Raw genomic sequence first — 15,553 nt, 5'->3', positions numbered from 1 at the left:
CAGTGGTTGAGAATCTGCCTGCCAATGCAGGGGACACGGGTTCAACCCCTGGTCCGGGAAGATCCCACATGCCACGGAGCAACTAAGCCCGTGCGCTACAACTACTGAGCCTGCGTGCCACAACTACTGAAGCTGGCGTGCCTAGAGCCCATGCTCCGCAGCAAGAGAAGCCACCACAATAAGCCCAGGCACTGCAACGAAGAGTAGCCCCTGCTCGCCCCAACTAGAGAAAGCCCGTGCACAGCAACAAAGACCTAACACAGCCAAAAATAAATAAAGAAATAAATTTATTAAAAAGAAATAAAAACAACCTTACGTAGCTCTGGTTAAGATGGAGTAGATTCAAATATGCAAAAGCACTTACTACGACGCCTGACTCAATAAATTCCCTTTCAACATCAAAACGTTAGACAGTGATTATATTCCAAGTCGCTCACAAAAAAACTAGCTAGTCACGCTACATAACTGAAATATGTCTGTTTCAATAAAAAAAAAAAAAAAAAATTTGAAGAAAACACACTGTTGCCACATTCCTAATTAATGCAACATAGGAAATTTTTTTAAATGAGGAATTAAATTTGTGCTCCTACATGCAATCTAAATATCCTGATTGTTGGCACTTGAAAAAAGTTGGTTGAGTAATGAAAGTGATTTTTTGTTTGTTTATCTAACAAATGTCTGTTTTCCAGGCATTTTGCTGGGCACTGGAAATAGGGGGGAAAAAACCAAAACAACCACAAAAGAAAAAAAAAAAAAACAACAGTGAGCAAATGAAGATGAGGAAACTGTCTTCTTGTTGCTTACAGACTAGTGAGGGAGATATTGAAGAACAAACGTACAATTTGAGGCTGAGATAAGGCCCCTGAAAATGCAATGAGTGAGAGTGATGGAGACAAGGATTTTCCCGGATGATGGAAAGGGAGGAAGGTCAGGGTAGGGAAACAGGGACCAACTTACACAGGCAGGGTGCTTATACATGAGAACGATCTACGGGATGAAATGTTAACTGAACTGTGATTGGTGAAAACAAAAGTGAGAGGATTTGTTCGTGCTTCCCATGAGGGAATGAGCCAGGGAGGGAAAGAATGAAACAGCGAGGAGACTTCGTTTCCCCTGTGAAGTGGCTAAACACGTGAGGAGGCTGAGTGCAACTGGCTGTTTTCAGGTAGAAACATGTATCTGTGACACTGACATCAGCCACTGAGAAAGGAATTCAAAGGTAGCTGATCCCAGAAGAACATAGATGACCTGCTTTGGAAAATGTAGAATAAATGCGGCTTGCCTGGGCAACAAGAATGTTAGCCATAGGACTGCACCAAAACCCAAGAGCTTTAGGAAGGATAGTTTAGAGACAACAACCTGAAAAAGCATTTTTTTTAACAGGATAAATGCTTCAAACCTGTGTGAGTAATCCTGGAATTTTCAATAAGCCCTATTAATATAAGGAATGACTGACTCTTGACTAATAAATGAAAGAATGAAGTTTTAGAAACGCAATCACCATTCCCTAACTCAAATGGTTTATTTCACAACTTAGAGTTTAACATTAAACAAATACACCTCAAGTCACAATGCAATGATGATTGATGTTTTTCATCAACATCCAATTATCATTCCATCAAACCCTGTTGCCTGGGCCAAGGAAAACACAGAGTACACATCTAGAAAGGGTTATTCTCCATACCATTTCAAAATAACTTGCAGGATATAACTATACTTACTGCACTTCTGACTTGTTAGATCATGTCACAGGGAACCTCAGCTAGAGAGTTTTGGTGTTGTGTTATCACCTGTGCTTTCCAAAGAATATTAATTGCTTTTGCTATTTGAAGTTAAAAGGAAAACACCGTTCATTTCTTTGATTTATTCCATTAGAACAATCTGCATCTGTGCGTTCTTTGTCTTTTGTTAGCTGTGAAGGCAGCCACTTAGGTATCGAACATGACGTCAGGCTGTGGTGTGAGAGGTCTTGCAGGAGGTACAAAAACTGAAGGGATTTCAGAAAAACAAAAACAAAATAAAAACGTCCCTTTGACAGGGCTTCAAAGGAGACCATCCCATTCAGGAATGGCTCTTCAAAAAAAAAAAAAAAAGCACAATCACTTCCCATTTTGTTCTGGGCTCAGGCAGTGGTTCAAAAGAGGAGTGATGGATGGCTTGAAGGCCGCTGTTGTAAAAACGCCCCACGTTCACAGGGAGGCCTTTTGTCCCAGCTCACTTTGCAAGCAGCTCCCTCAAAGAAGCAGGAAGCTTTCTCACCACTTCTCAAACGACTCTCCTCTGGGGAGGCAGCAACAGCTGCTTCACCCTCAGCAGTTCCTTGCTGAGGAAGACAAAGAATGCACCTTCCCTGCCTGAAACTGCAGGGAGGGATGAGCCTTGAAATGTAATTAATTGCTCAAATTGGAATTTGGCCAGAACCCCAGGGCTAACAACTACACTTACAGGGGAGGAAGAAAGGCTTTAATGAACTTAGAAAAAAGAGATCTAAAAATTACATCAAAACAGACAACACAATATATCTCACCGTGACACTGCAGCAGGGAATGACTTGGATGGGAGGAAGGAGGGAAGGAAGCTGGGTCTCTTGGAATTCTGGCTCTCCACAGCGTGAATAAAATCACTAAGATGACTCTGCCCCACTTCTAAGAACTTGCATCACACCAGAAAGATAATTAAAGAGCAGATCTGGCTTGACTTTATTATTATTTTCATCTTAACCTCAGTAAAAATGGATACACTCTTATTAAGGACGTGGGTTCCTATGTGAGTGGCCTACACTGAAGCTTATGCAGAGCAGCTCTCAGGGGCCTGAACCCCAGCCCTCGCCAGACTCTCCTCGCCCAACCTTAGAGTCTCACTGTGTGCAGTACATGAGAAGACAAGGAAGGGGGCACCCAGCTGTGGAAATTCAAATTCAATTCAGCCAACATTTGGGGGGGCAAGTGGGACTGGGTGCTAAAAGCTGTAGGGCATCACAACAAGTATCTCAGATAGAAGATGTTAACGGGCCACTCTGGGCTTTGGGGAGGTGGAGGGAAAAGACACAGCTGGCCTTTGACTTGAAACCCAGAGCATGAGAGGGGAATCAACGCCGAGAGCAATGACTTCTCTAAAGAAATGGGCTCAGAAAGCACAGCCAGATGCACCAGACACAGCACACAAGGTCCAAAAAGGGTGTTTAGGGACTGGCAGGACACCATACCTGCCAAGTGGGAGAGTGATTTCCCAGTGGGTGGGCATCATCTATGGCAGAGGATCTGGGCCAGGAGATAGTTGGCAGGCAAGAACCCTGGAGGTCATCATTCAGTCTTTCAACAGATACATATTGGGCGTCTACTGTGTTACAGATGCTGTGCTTGATGTTGGGGGTATAAGTGCTCAGCATGATAGACAGAGTCATCTGGGAAGTTAGTTCACAGGCAGCAGTAAGTCAGCAAGAGATCTAGATTCATGGGCCAGAACCTAGTTCTCTTTGGTAGGAGAACCAGAGGCCAGCTTTCAGATCAGAGGTCCCCATTCTAAACAGTGACAGCTTACGAATAAGTAACTAGGAAACATGAAAATCAGAGTCTATAGACAAATATTTTTCAAAGTAGGTTTTCACAGGTAAAGAGCAAAGAAGTGAAGGAGGAGGTCTTTCTTCTGACCAATGAACCTTTGTGCTTTCATGTGGCCTCCTTGTAAACAAACCTATTTTGTCCTGGTTGAAGAATAAATTGTCTCATGTAGGGCTTAAAATTTAAGAATAATATGCTCTAAGTTTACCATTCACATATACTTTATAAATATTTATTAGTCATCTACTATGTACTAGGTACTGTGTCAGGTCCTTACATGCCAAGATGAAGATAAGTCCTGCCCTCAAGGAACTGGTAGTTAATTGGAGACAGATAAGAAAACAAGCTATCATGAAACAATGTAAGAAATGCCATAACTGCCTCCTACCCTTCCACCTGCATCCCACTAGGATTCTGGTCCAATGGACCCAAGATGGAATTTGGGTCATCGAGAGCTCGGCCTAGGCCAGGAAATTATAATAAGAGATGAAAAGAAGCAGAAAGGTCCACTTCAGAGGCAAAATGCTTATGCAAAGGCTAAGTGGGACACTCAGATGAGGCAACAAGTCCAAAGCCTGCAATACTGGGTGGACCTAGAATGAAGTGGGGGCTGAAGGAGAGAACTCTGTGTGATATGACACAGAGAAGGAAGCTGCTCAAAAAGTGAAAATGTGGCTTACTGATCTGGCTTTAGAGGGAGAGGGAGGTTAAACAAGTTTCAAAAAGTCAAAGCAGGGTAATATAAAAGGCAAATGCATAAAGCTCTGAGGACAGAGGGGGTGAGGATGGGGCCTCAACTGTGGTGCAGCAGAGACGGGTTTGTGGAGGGATTAACGGGAGGAAGGATAGTGATTTGATTTTCTAAGAATGAGCAGGAGTTAATCAGATGCAGGAAGAAAAGAACATTCCAAGGAGAGGCAACCCCCCAGCAGAGACATGGCTGCTTCTGAGACCTTGTTGCAGTTGGCCCGATGGCTGGGCTTCTATGGAGAAGCTGCATGCGATGAGGTTAAACCAGAAGACAGGAGTCAGATTAACGTTATTTTCATCTTAACTTCTTAATGGAGTAGACGTAGGGAGAAAATGTTCTTGTTTACATTCTTTGGATAGCTGATCTATAAATCACAAACTTATAGACTTAGGGATATTATAGAAACTATCCAGTAAAGATTATTTTTATTGATTCCTTCAAAAATTAGTTTCTATTTAGCCCACCATAAGTCGACTAGAATTATTTGTGGCTTGCTAACAGTTCAATATCTTCGTCCTTTCTTAGGAAAGCACTAAATCTGCTTTGTTCAGTTAAAAACGAACATGTCTCCTGATGAAATTACAGCCCCTTATATGAACCCAGTACTTAATCACTGTTAAATATAAATTTAAGTGCTGAGGGCTTAAAAGTTGCATAGCTTTTATTTTTGGATCTTCAACCTCTCATATACTTATTTTCTCAGATTTCCTGATTTAAAAATTACATGAGAGAGATTCAGTCATTAGCCACAAATTAAAGATTTGCCACAAGATACTTCAGTCCTGTGTAGGCTAAAATTCTGTTGCTGGCTATTTATGGGATTCATCTTTAAAGTCAACAATCCAGCATCGAGAGGCACTTGGTTGCTGTGCCATTGTTTAAACAATTATTTGGGTGCTTGTTGTGATGGTGATGTGTCAAATACTGTTCCTAATTATAAAAATCCTATCCTTGGATCAATCTGTACCCAGGTAACATTATTTTCTTCTTCACGCACGTTCTTTTAAATATTACCAAATGCACAATCACATAACATTACGGATTAAACTTTTGGAACAAGTAGCTGGGATCGTTTGGTGCTAATAGCAGCCAAGGCAGAGATTTGTGTTATACAGAGCAGGAAACTGTGAGCACTTTCATCAGATCTATTTATCGTTCAGCTTAGTTTGTAGTCTTTATTCCGGGTGAATTAATAATAACCCTTTGGACTCACAGAGGACCTTTCTTATGAGAATACAAAGCATTCTCTCATACCTTCTCTAATTCATTTTGCAACAACCCCGTAAAGCAGGAAGGGTCAGGTATTCAGACAGGAAACCAAAGCAGACGCTAAATGACTTTCCCCGGGACATATGGTTAGCCACAGACAGAGCCGTAACAAGCATGTGAGTCCCTTGACATCAAGGTCAGCATGGATGCCATCGGAGTGGTGATTCTCAAAGGAGGATCTGTGAAGGCTCTCAGCTTAGCCACGGGCTGGGGGCTGTGAAGTCAAAAACATGTCCATTCACTGTTACTATTAATTCTATACAATGACTGTCTGGGATGTGACAATCGCTGTAATATGGTTGCTGGTGTGAGGACTCCTGTCTTTAAAAAAACATATAAAACAACCCTCTCCCTGAGCCCTTCTTCTTGCGCTACTACTCTACTATTCAATTTCACTCCCTTTCTCCTTCCTTCCTTCCTTCCTTTTTTCCCCCATCAAGAACAGGACTGAGACACACAGGCTGCAATCCTGGCACAACTTCAAACTAATAAGTTAAATCTTTGTTCAACTCTTATTTAGTATGGAATGGGAGACACCAATTTTCTAATAGTAAAAATATTCTAGAAAAACAGATACACTTAATAATTCACATCAGCTGACTGACATGGGTTTCATTTTTTTCCTCCGGTCATATTTTTGCAATTATTTTTCAAATCAAATGAATTCTTGGGAAACATATTAAAGGATTTGAAATGTAAGCAATAAAATAAATCACTTGCTCCCAGTAAACAGCACCCCGCCCGTGCATTATTCAGGTTCAGAATTTAGCTGACTGTAACTGCTTAATTCGAAGACCAGTCAACTTTCATATGTATGCTACAATAGTACTAAACACACACACACACCAGAAACTGATTAGCATATATGAGGGAAAGTTCTAATTTTTCACTTTTCACTGGAGGGCACAGTCTACTTTGGTGAGAGGAGAATGGGACCAGTTTTCATTTTGCTCGTCTGTAAAGAGCCCTGAGCAGAGCCTTGAAATCACTGGCACCATATTTCTGATTGTTTCCCCAGACCTGTACATCTGCAGCCCTAACCCTTCTCAGAGCTCCAGGCTCACTCTCTAATTGCCTGATTGCAAAATCCCTGTGAAGGCCACTTCTCCACACCAAACTCCATAGGTCCAAATCAACTCAACACTTCTCCTCCAAAATCCTCCAGTTTATGTCTTGAGACTCAAAAAAATATTTCTTTCATGGAAATCTCCTTCTGCATTTCTATAGTCACTAACTTTCGTTTGTTGACTCATTCATTCAATAGTTCATTCAAGAGTCCCTGGGCACCATTCTAGGCACTGGGAAACCAGAGGCCCTTAGGAAATTACCTAACGAGCAATGATAGTTACAATCCCCAGATCATAATTATTACAGTGCTACACCCTGGCTCTGTTACCTCATCCCCGAACAACTGCAATAATCCTTTCCAGGTCTGTTTTCTTCTTCCCCAGATCTATCCATCCTATTCCTCCCGTTTAATCTATCTTATTACCTTATAGCTGCATTACTTTTCTTAAAAATCCTCTCCTCAAAAACAGTCTGTGAATTTCTATAGCCAATGAAATAGCCCACGTTAGGGTCCTCGGCAATCTGGACAGGGTGTCGTAGACAACAGAACCCTCACCTGCGCCTGGGGGGCCAGGTTTCAAGGCTGACCCCCAACGCTGATGCGACAGTGACAGAGCCCTTCACCACCCCGCGCCTCAGTCGCCTCACTTGTAAATGAGAAGATCATATTTAAAACGTATTCATGTCTAAAATCCTTTCCACTTCTGAAACGTTATGCTTCAGTCGATGATTGTGCTCCAGCTAGTAGACAACTTGTTTTTCCCATGCAGGTCGTGTTCCTCTGTCCCAGTGTCCGGAGCCTAAAATACCCATCTTTACTCTTCTTCTTCTCTCCCATTAAAAACCATGCACATCCTGTAAGGTTTTGTTCAAATGTCACCCTTTAATCCGTGGACTAGGAGTGAGATCCTCATTTGAACCCTCTTATGACTTTGTACACACCACTTTCTTAAGTCAAGTATCCTGTAATTAAAGTGACTTTAAAATTCACACACGATGAGTCAGATGTAAAGAAATGTTATTTAATCACAAGCCGCTACTGTCTTTGAATAGCAACGGAAAAAAATACCTTATCTGGGTAACAGAGTCAATTTTTGTTTAAAGCTTATTCTCTTGCAGTTTAGCTAGGTGTATTTGGGGTACATGTTTTCACGGTTATCTCACACCTCTATATCTTAGTCTTTCTCCCCCAGTAGCTTCTGAGCAACAAGAGATTCCTAGAAAACATCATGGCGGCAGGGGTGAGAGGTCCCTGCCACCTGCGCAGTCCTCAGGTCCTCACTGGTCTCACTGAGCCATGTCACCTCACTTGACCATTGGATGAAGTCCTCTTTGCCTGCTGCATCTCCTGGTACTCCCCTGGCCTGCATGCATCTGCTACTGATGCCCAGAGGGCCCACCATGGCTCCCGACCCAACACTGCCCATTTGACCTTGTCCTGCCTTGACATTAGGTCTCCTTGCTTCCGCTTCTGGGCCTGGGCATTTCTGCATCTCCCCATGACACACATGGGCTGCAGGCTGCAGGGGACCAGGGGTGGGAGGGGCTCCATCTCAAGTGCTCTATAGATTGAACACACACAATCATTTCTGCTCTACTGGAGTTGCTCCATGTTATTGTGGGACAAGAGTTGCAGAGCAGCAAAAAGTTATAGACATTAAAATTATCCAATTACTCCACTCATTCTGCTGTATGTTTACTTATTTGAGACTATGCTTTATTCTTCCTACTAGAAGAAACCTGTGTTCAAACTGTGGTTTATTCTTCTCTGTATCCTTCTCCATAAACTAGCCCTAGAAATTTGCAAGTCTTCTGCCGTATTTTTCTATCAATTTATTAGATGTTGATTTCTCTTTTTTCTTATAGAAGAGAAAAGGAAAGCAGGTATACAGAACAGACGGGATTAAGAAAATGGATTTAAATTCTTTCTGTGCTTTATAGCTAGGAATTATGAATATTTGTCACAGAAGACAAATTTGAAAATTAGAAGAAATTTCACTAAAGTGAATGAATTACAGTGTTTATATGATACGGAGAATTTAAAAGCCAATGTAATCTTACATCATATTTACAAAAGTATCATGCCCAAGCCTAAGAAAGTTTATTAGTTATTATTTGTATGCTGGTTACAGAAAAATGTGCTACATGGCTTTATACAAAACGGCTCTTATTGTCTCACGCAACAAGCAGTATTGTAATGGCAGCCCATGGAGGATATGCCAGCTCAGGGATAGAAACTAGGAACCAGGTCTTTTTTATTCTCCAGCATCAGCATCCTTGCTACCTCCTCAAAGTCATATGAGGGATGCTACACTTCCAGGTATCTTCTCCTTATCCTAGACAAGAGAAGGATAAAGGATTCTCCCCCTAGAAGATGTTTGCCTTTTCGTTCAGGAAAAAATGTTCTTCCTAGAGACTGTAACTGAGCAGGACTCTATGGGGCCTTCCCAGGACAGGACCACCACCCCCACCCATGACCTCATTTTCCCTCTTGTTTGTAGAAAAATTTTAGCCTCCTAGGCCTTCCCCGAGTTACAAAGAACAAATTTAATCAGAGAAGTGAGAAAATGCAGAAACAAAGGAAAACAGTCAAGCAAGACAAAATAATAATAGCTTAGCCATTAAACAAAGTCAAGGAACTTTAGTTCCTCCTCTAGGGCTATAGATAATATTCTGGGCCATATCCTTGAGCTGTTCTTCAGATACTGAAAGCCCCACAAGGTGGAAGAAGTTAACTGCATGCTGACCAAAAGCAAGTAGACCCCAAACCAGTTGGAGCTAGAAGGTCAATGATGTTGACTTCTGAAACACCACCCTGTTCCCTGTTACCTCACCACCAACCAAGCAGAAGAATGTCTAGGAGCTGATCACACACCCTACAAACCCCCTCCCTCACCCTGTATTAAAATCCTTTCTCTGAAAGCCACTGAGGAATTCAGGCCTTTTGAGCATTAGCTGCCTGGACCCCTTGCTTGGTGCCCTGCAATAAATGCTGCACTTTCCTTCAACCCAAGCCAATGTCAGTAGATTGGCTTTACTGCACACGGGTGAGTGGACCCAACTTTGGTTTGGTAATAAGACTTCTACTTACATATCATTAGCTAAGAATATTCTTCAGGTCCTCTCCATCTCCCCATAACTGGAAGAGAGTCAGGGACAGTGAGTGCTTTAATTTTCCTGCCTTGAAAAAAAACACAGGAGAAAAGAAGGTTGTGAAAAGAAGGCGCTCAATTTTGAGTACCATCTTTAACAAGAAATAGATGACAGAACAGCTCTTGCTGAAGAGAGAAATATTTAGCCTCAAGAACAGGAAACTGTATAAAAAAACAATGCTTGTCTTGAAATATTTGAAGGGCTATTATGAGAAGGAGACTTGTTTTGTGTTGTTCAAAAAGGCAGATCCAGGATCAATAGGTGGGTCTTACTGGGGAACATTTCCTACTTTACCCTAGTCAGAGCACATTTGTTTTCAAGAAAATAAACCTAATCAAATTAGATTAAGATAAAAGTACAATTGACACTTGAACAACATGTGTTTGAACTGCATAGGTCCACTTATATGCGGATTTTTGTTGTTGAAGTATCGCTGATTTATAATCATATTATATTAGTTTAAAGTGTACAACACAGTGATTCCGTAGTTTTACAGATTAGCGCATTTTTTTTCAGTAGTACATACTACAGTGCTACACGATCCAAGCTTGATTGAATCTGAGGATGCAGAACCACAGATAAGGAGGAACTGCTTCTATGGAGGAACAGTATATACGAAGGGCCAACTATAAATTACAAGTGGATTATGTGGATTTTCAACTCCTTGGAGGGTCGGTGTCCCTAACTCCCACATTGTTCTAGGATCAACTTAGTTAATGACGATAACACAGAGGAATATCATGGATCATGAGGTACAGCAGGTATCACAGGACCTCAAAGCCATCAGGCATTATCTCTCTCTCCCCTTACTTCCCTTCTCCTCCCCTCTCCTCTCCTTCTCTCAGTCTTCCTCTCTGTCTGTCTGTCTCCATTTCTCTCTGTCTCTCTGCCTCTCTCTCACATGTGCACGTGGCCTTTCATATCTGCTCCACTTTGCACAGTTGCAGTATTGCTCTCTCTCTGCACACAGCACACCAGTTCTCTGCTAAACTCATTTCTTACTCATGGCCCACCTCAGGTATCCCAAAAGGATGAATTCCTATAGTTTAAAAAGTTGCTTTCTGGTCTTGATTTCAAATTTCTAAGAGGACAATATCTCACTGAACCAGCGAAAGTCATATGTTTACCCCTGGTTCTGTCAGATGTAATCAAGAAAAACAAGGATCCATGGGACATGGGGCTATCCTTACTTAAACTGTGACAAGGCAAATTCTCTAAGAAGACTTGGAGATAGAGAAGGAATCACGGACATATCAAGTAAATATTCCCATGCCTGCCCTCTGTCATTCATCTTCCTCTCTACTGTCAAATTAATCTTTCTGAAAGACAGTTTCATTTATATCATGTATCCACCTATTCACAAACTTTCCATGACTAGACTGTCTATAAAATATCGCCTGGCACTCAAGGTCTTTTGCAATGTAGTCCCAATGCACTTTTCTAATTTGATTTTTTACTACTCCCCTCTCTTGCTCCAATCAAATACAGAGAGGTCTTCTACCCTTTCCCCTGTACTTTGAGTGACCACACGTGCGGTTTGCCCAGGACAGTCCCAGTTTGTTCTGTTGCTTAGGTACAATTATTAAAAGTGCCCCATTTTTACTCTCTAATATGCCCTGATTTAGATGACAGTGGAATAATCCTCCTACCTAGAGGCCCATCCCCTCATCAACTTCAAGTTGGCAAAGCTTCACTATTACTCAACATCCAGGAAAAATGCCAACTTATTTTTACACAAAGCCTTCTCCAACCTAAGAAGGTCAAAATAACGCCTCTTTCCTCTTAACTCCTATAGTATTTTATTTGCTTCTTCTCTTTATTATCCTTGACACTTCCTATATTTTATCATAATTGAAATTTCTGATTGCCCTTGTGCTCATTTGGAGGACCCAGATGAATAATTATACAATTACCTTGCTTTTGTTAGGATGTAAAACCAAGAAACATGTTCAGCCGACCAAGGTGGTTTATCATGCTGCAGAAATGCACCTGGAAAGCACTAAGAAAACAAAATCGCATGGATGAGTGAAATCAACTAAAAATCAAATTTTAACATTAACTCAGTGGCTGCTCTAGGAAACTGAAAGAAAATCCCTTTGTTGTGTGTGTCTTACCTTCACTGTCAGGTTCCAGTCAGCTCCAGAGAATGGCTGATATATCAACAACAGAGGTGGCAGGGCTGGGCGTGGTGGCAATTCTGGGTACAGTTCTTGCACTCAACCACCTCAGACTCTTACCTTTATTTGCAACCCCTTTCCTGGTGTCTGATGGTAAGGTCATAGAGTCAGGCTCTCAGGGCAGACAGGCCTGTGTCAAACCTCAGCTTTGTCACTTCTAGCTCTATGTCCGGGGCCAGTTACTCATTCTCTTGGAAGCCTTGGTTTCCCCATCCATAAAATAGAGTTTGACAGTGCAGATCACATAGAGTAGTTTTGAGGACTAAAGGAGATAATGGGTGTAATCTGCTTTGCACAGTATGATTCTATAATTATATTTTTATCATTATATGGTTCAAAGTCTATGAAACATGTATCCCTGAGCACCCATGGAATTATTGCCAGGATATCATAAAGTTACATATACACCAAGCACTGCTGACAGTTGAGTAAATAATATGTCTCACATGCATAAGTGCCATTATTTTTTGAAATATTAGAATTAATACAACAAAAAATAATCTTAAAGTATTCTGAATGCATCAATTATTATTATTTTCTTTATCAGTAGAGACTAATAGTGTTAACTGGATCAGATGACTGGCCACGAGAGTTTTAGATGTTAAAAGTGCTTCCATATTTGAAAAGGGCGGTAGTTCCTGCATTTACTTTCCAATTCCTGATGGACCCTTTCAAAGGAGAATTTTCCATTTCTGCAGGTTTCTATGACCAGCTATTTTCCATGACATACATACCTGGCTCCACTGGCTTCTGCAGGGCTGGGGCACTGAGCCTGGGCCAGCACCTGTGTGTGGCCAAGTGTTCTGGAATCTTACAGAGGATGTGAGGGTGGGGATTACTTGCCCATGACTTGTGAAACAGGAACTGAAAATGTAATCAGGCAAAGAGCCTCTAGGAAGTGCCCATCAAATTCCCAGATGTTTATGCAAATGTGTTATCAATTACAAGTTGTCGGGCAGGAAGGGAAAGTTCAGGTACAAACTTAAGGAGATGCAACTTAGGGGACCCTGGAGAGACAATGTTCAAAGCAGAGGCCCTGGTAAGCAGATATCTGCCTCAACTCTCTATTGGAGGTCAGAGCATCTAAAATCTACATGGGCAAGTGAACACAGTTCCGCTATTACAGTGTCATTTTTTCATGTAAACATATTATACCCTCAACTTGAGTGTCAGTACTTTATGTACAAACATAAAGTCTGACTCAAATTTATACCCCGTGTAATATCTAGAAGAGTGTCTTGCACATATTAGGTGTTCAAGAGCTGTCTCATAACTATTAGCATCATTCAGCCTTGGAAGAGGCTGCCCTCTCTGATGGTACACATTACAGCCCTGGTGGTATTTAAGCAATGTCTCATTAACAATTGTGTGCTGGGGAGACCTTCAAGATGGCAGAGAAGAAAGACGTGGAGATCAACTTCCTCCCCACAAATACATCAGAAATACATCTACGTGTGGAACAACTCCTACAGAACACCTACTGACTGGCAAAAGACCTCAGACTTCACAAAAGATATATATTTTTTTTTCCTTTTTCTCTTTTTGTGAGTGTGTATGTGTATGCTTCTTTGTGTGATTTCGTCTGCATAGCTTTGCTTTTACCATTTGTCCCAGGGATCTGTCTGTTGTTTGTTTGTTTGTTTGTTTGTTTTTGTATAGTTTTTAGCACTTACTATCATTGGTGGATTTGTTTTTTGGTTTGGTTGCTCTCTTCTTTCTTTCTTTTTTCTTTTCTTTTTTTTATTACTTTTAATTTTTTTAAATTTTAATAATTTTTCTAGTTTTTATTTTAATAACTATTTTTTTTTCCTTTTTTTCTTTTTTTCTCCTTTTTCTTCTGAGCCTTGTGGCTGTCAGGGGCTTGGTGCTCTGGCCAAGTATCAGGCCTGTGCCTCTGAGGAGGGAGCACCGACTTCAGGACATTGGTTGACCAGAGACCTCGGAGCTCCACATAATATCAAATGGCGAAAGCGTGCCAAGAGATCTCCATCTCAATGCTAAGACCCAGCTCCACTCAACAACCAGCAAGCTACAGTGCTGGACACCCTATGCCAAACAACTACCAAGACAGGAACACAACCCCCCCATTAGCTGAGAGGCTGCTTAAAATCATAATAAGGTCACAGACACCCCAAAACACACCACCAGATGTGGACCTCCCGACCAGAAAGACAAGATCCAGCCTCATCCACCAGAACACAGGCACCAGTCCCCTCCACCAGGAAGCCAACACAACCCACTGAACCAACCTTAGCCACTGGGGCAGACACCAAAAACAACGAGAACTACCCACCTGCAGCCTGTGAAAAGGAGACCCCAAACACAATAAGTTAAACAAAATGAGAAGACAGAGAAACACATAGCAGATGAAGGAGCAAGGTAAAAACCTACCAGACCAAACAAATGAAGAGGAAATAGGCAGTCTATATGAAAAAGAATTCAGAGTAATGATACTAAAGATGATCCAAAATCTTCGAAACAGAATGGAGAAAATACAAGGAACATTTAACAAGGACCAAGAAGAACTAAAGAGCAAACAAACAATGATGAACAACACAATAAATGAAATAAAAAATACTCTAGAAGGGATCAATACCAGAATAACTGAGGCAGAAGAACAGATAAGTGACCTGGAAGATAAAATAGTGGAAATAACTACTGCAGAGCAGAATAAAGAAAAAAGAATGAAAAGAATTGAGGACAGTATCAGAGACCTCTGGGACAACATTAAACACACCAACATTCGAATTATAGGGGTCCCAGAAGAAGAAGAGAAAAAGAAAGGGGCTGAGAAAATATTTGAAGAGATTATAGTTGAAAACTTCCCTAATATGGGAAAGGAAACAGTCAAACAAGTCCAGGAAGCTCAGAGGGCCCCATACAGGATAAATCCACGGAGAGACATGCCAAGACACATATCAATCAAACTATCAAAAATTAAATACAAAGAAAAGATATTAAAAGCAGCAAGGGAAAAGCAACAAATAACATACAAGGGAATCCCCATAAGGTTAACAGCTGATCTTTCAGCAGAAACTCTGCAAGCCAGAAGGGAGTGGAAGGACATATTTAAAGTGATGACGGATGAAAACCTACAACCAAGAGTACTCTACCCAGCAAGGATCGCATTCAGATTCGACGGAGAAATTAAAACCTTTACAAACAAGCAAAAGCTAAGAGAATTCAGCACCACCAAACTAGCATTACAACACATGCTAAAGGAACTTCTCTAGGCAGGAAACACAAGAGAAGGAAAATACCTACAATAACAAACCCAAAACAATTTAAAAAATGGTAATAGGAACATACATATCGATAATTACCTTAAATGTAAATGGATTAAATGCTCCAACCAAAAGACACAGACTGGCTGAATGGATACAAAAACAAGATCCATATATATGCTGTCTACAAGACACCCACTTCAGATCTAGGGACACATAAGACTGAAAGTGAGGGGAAGGAAAAAGATACTCCATGAGAATGGAAATAAAAAGAAAGCTGGAGTAGCAATTCTCATATCGGACAAAATAGACTTTAAAATAAAGACTATTACAAGAGACAAAGAATGACAC

Source organism: Eschrichtius robustus, chromosome 13, assembly GCF_028021215.1.
Source record: "Eschrichtius robustus isolate mEscRob2 chromosome 13, mEscRob2.pri, whole genome shotgun sequence".
In the NCBI taxonomy this organism is placed as follows: domain Eukaryota; kingdom Metazoa; phylum Chordata; class Mammalia; order Artiodactyla; family Eschrichtiidae; genus Eschrichtius; species Eschrichtius robustus.
The sequence above is the reverse complement of the archived record's forward strand: the minus strand, read 5'-3'. Positions refer to the sequence as shown.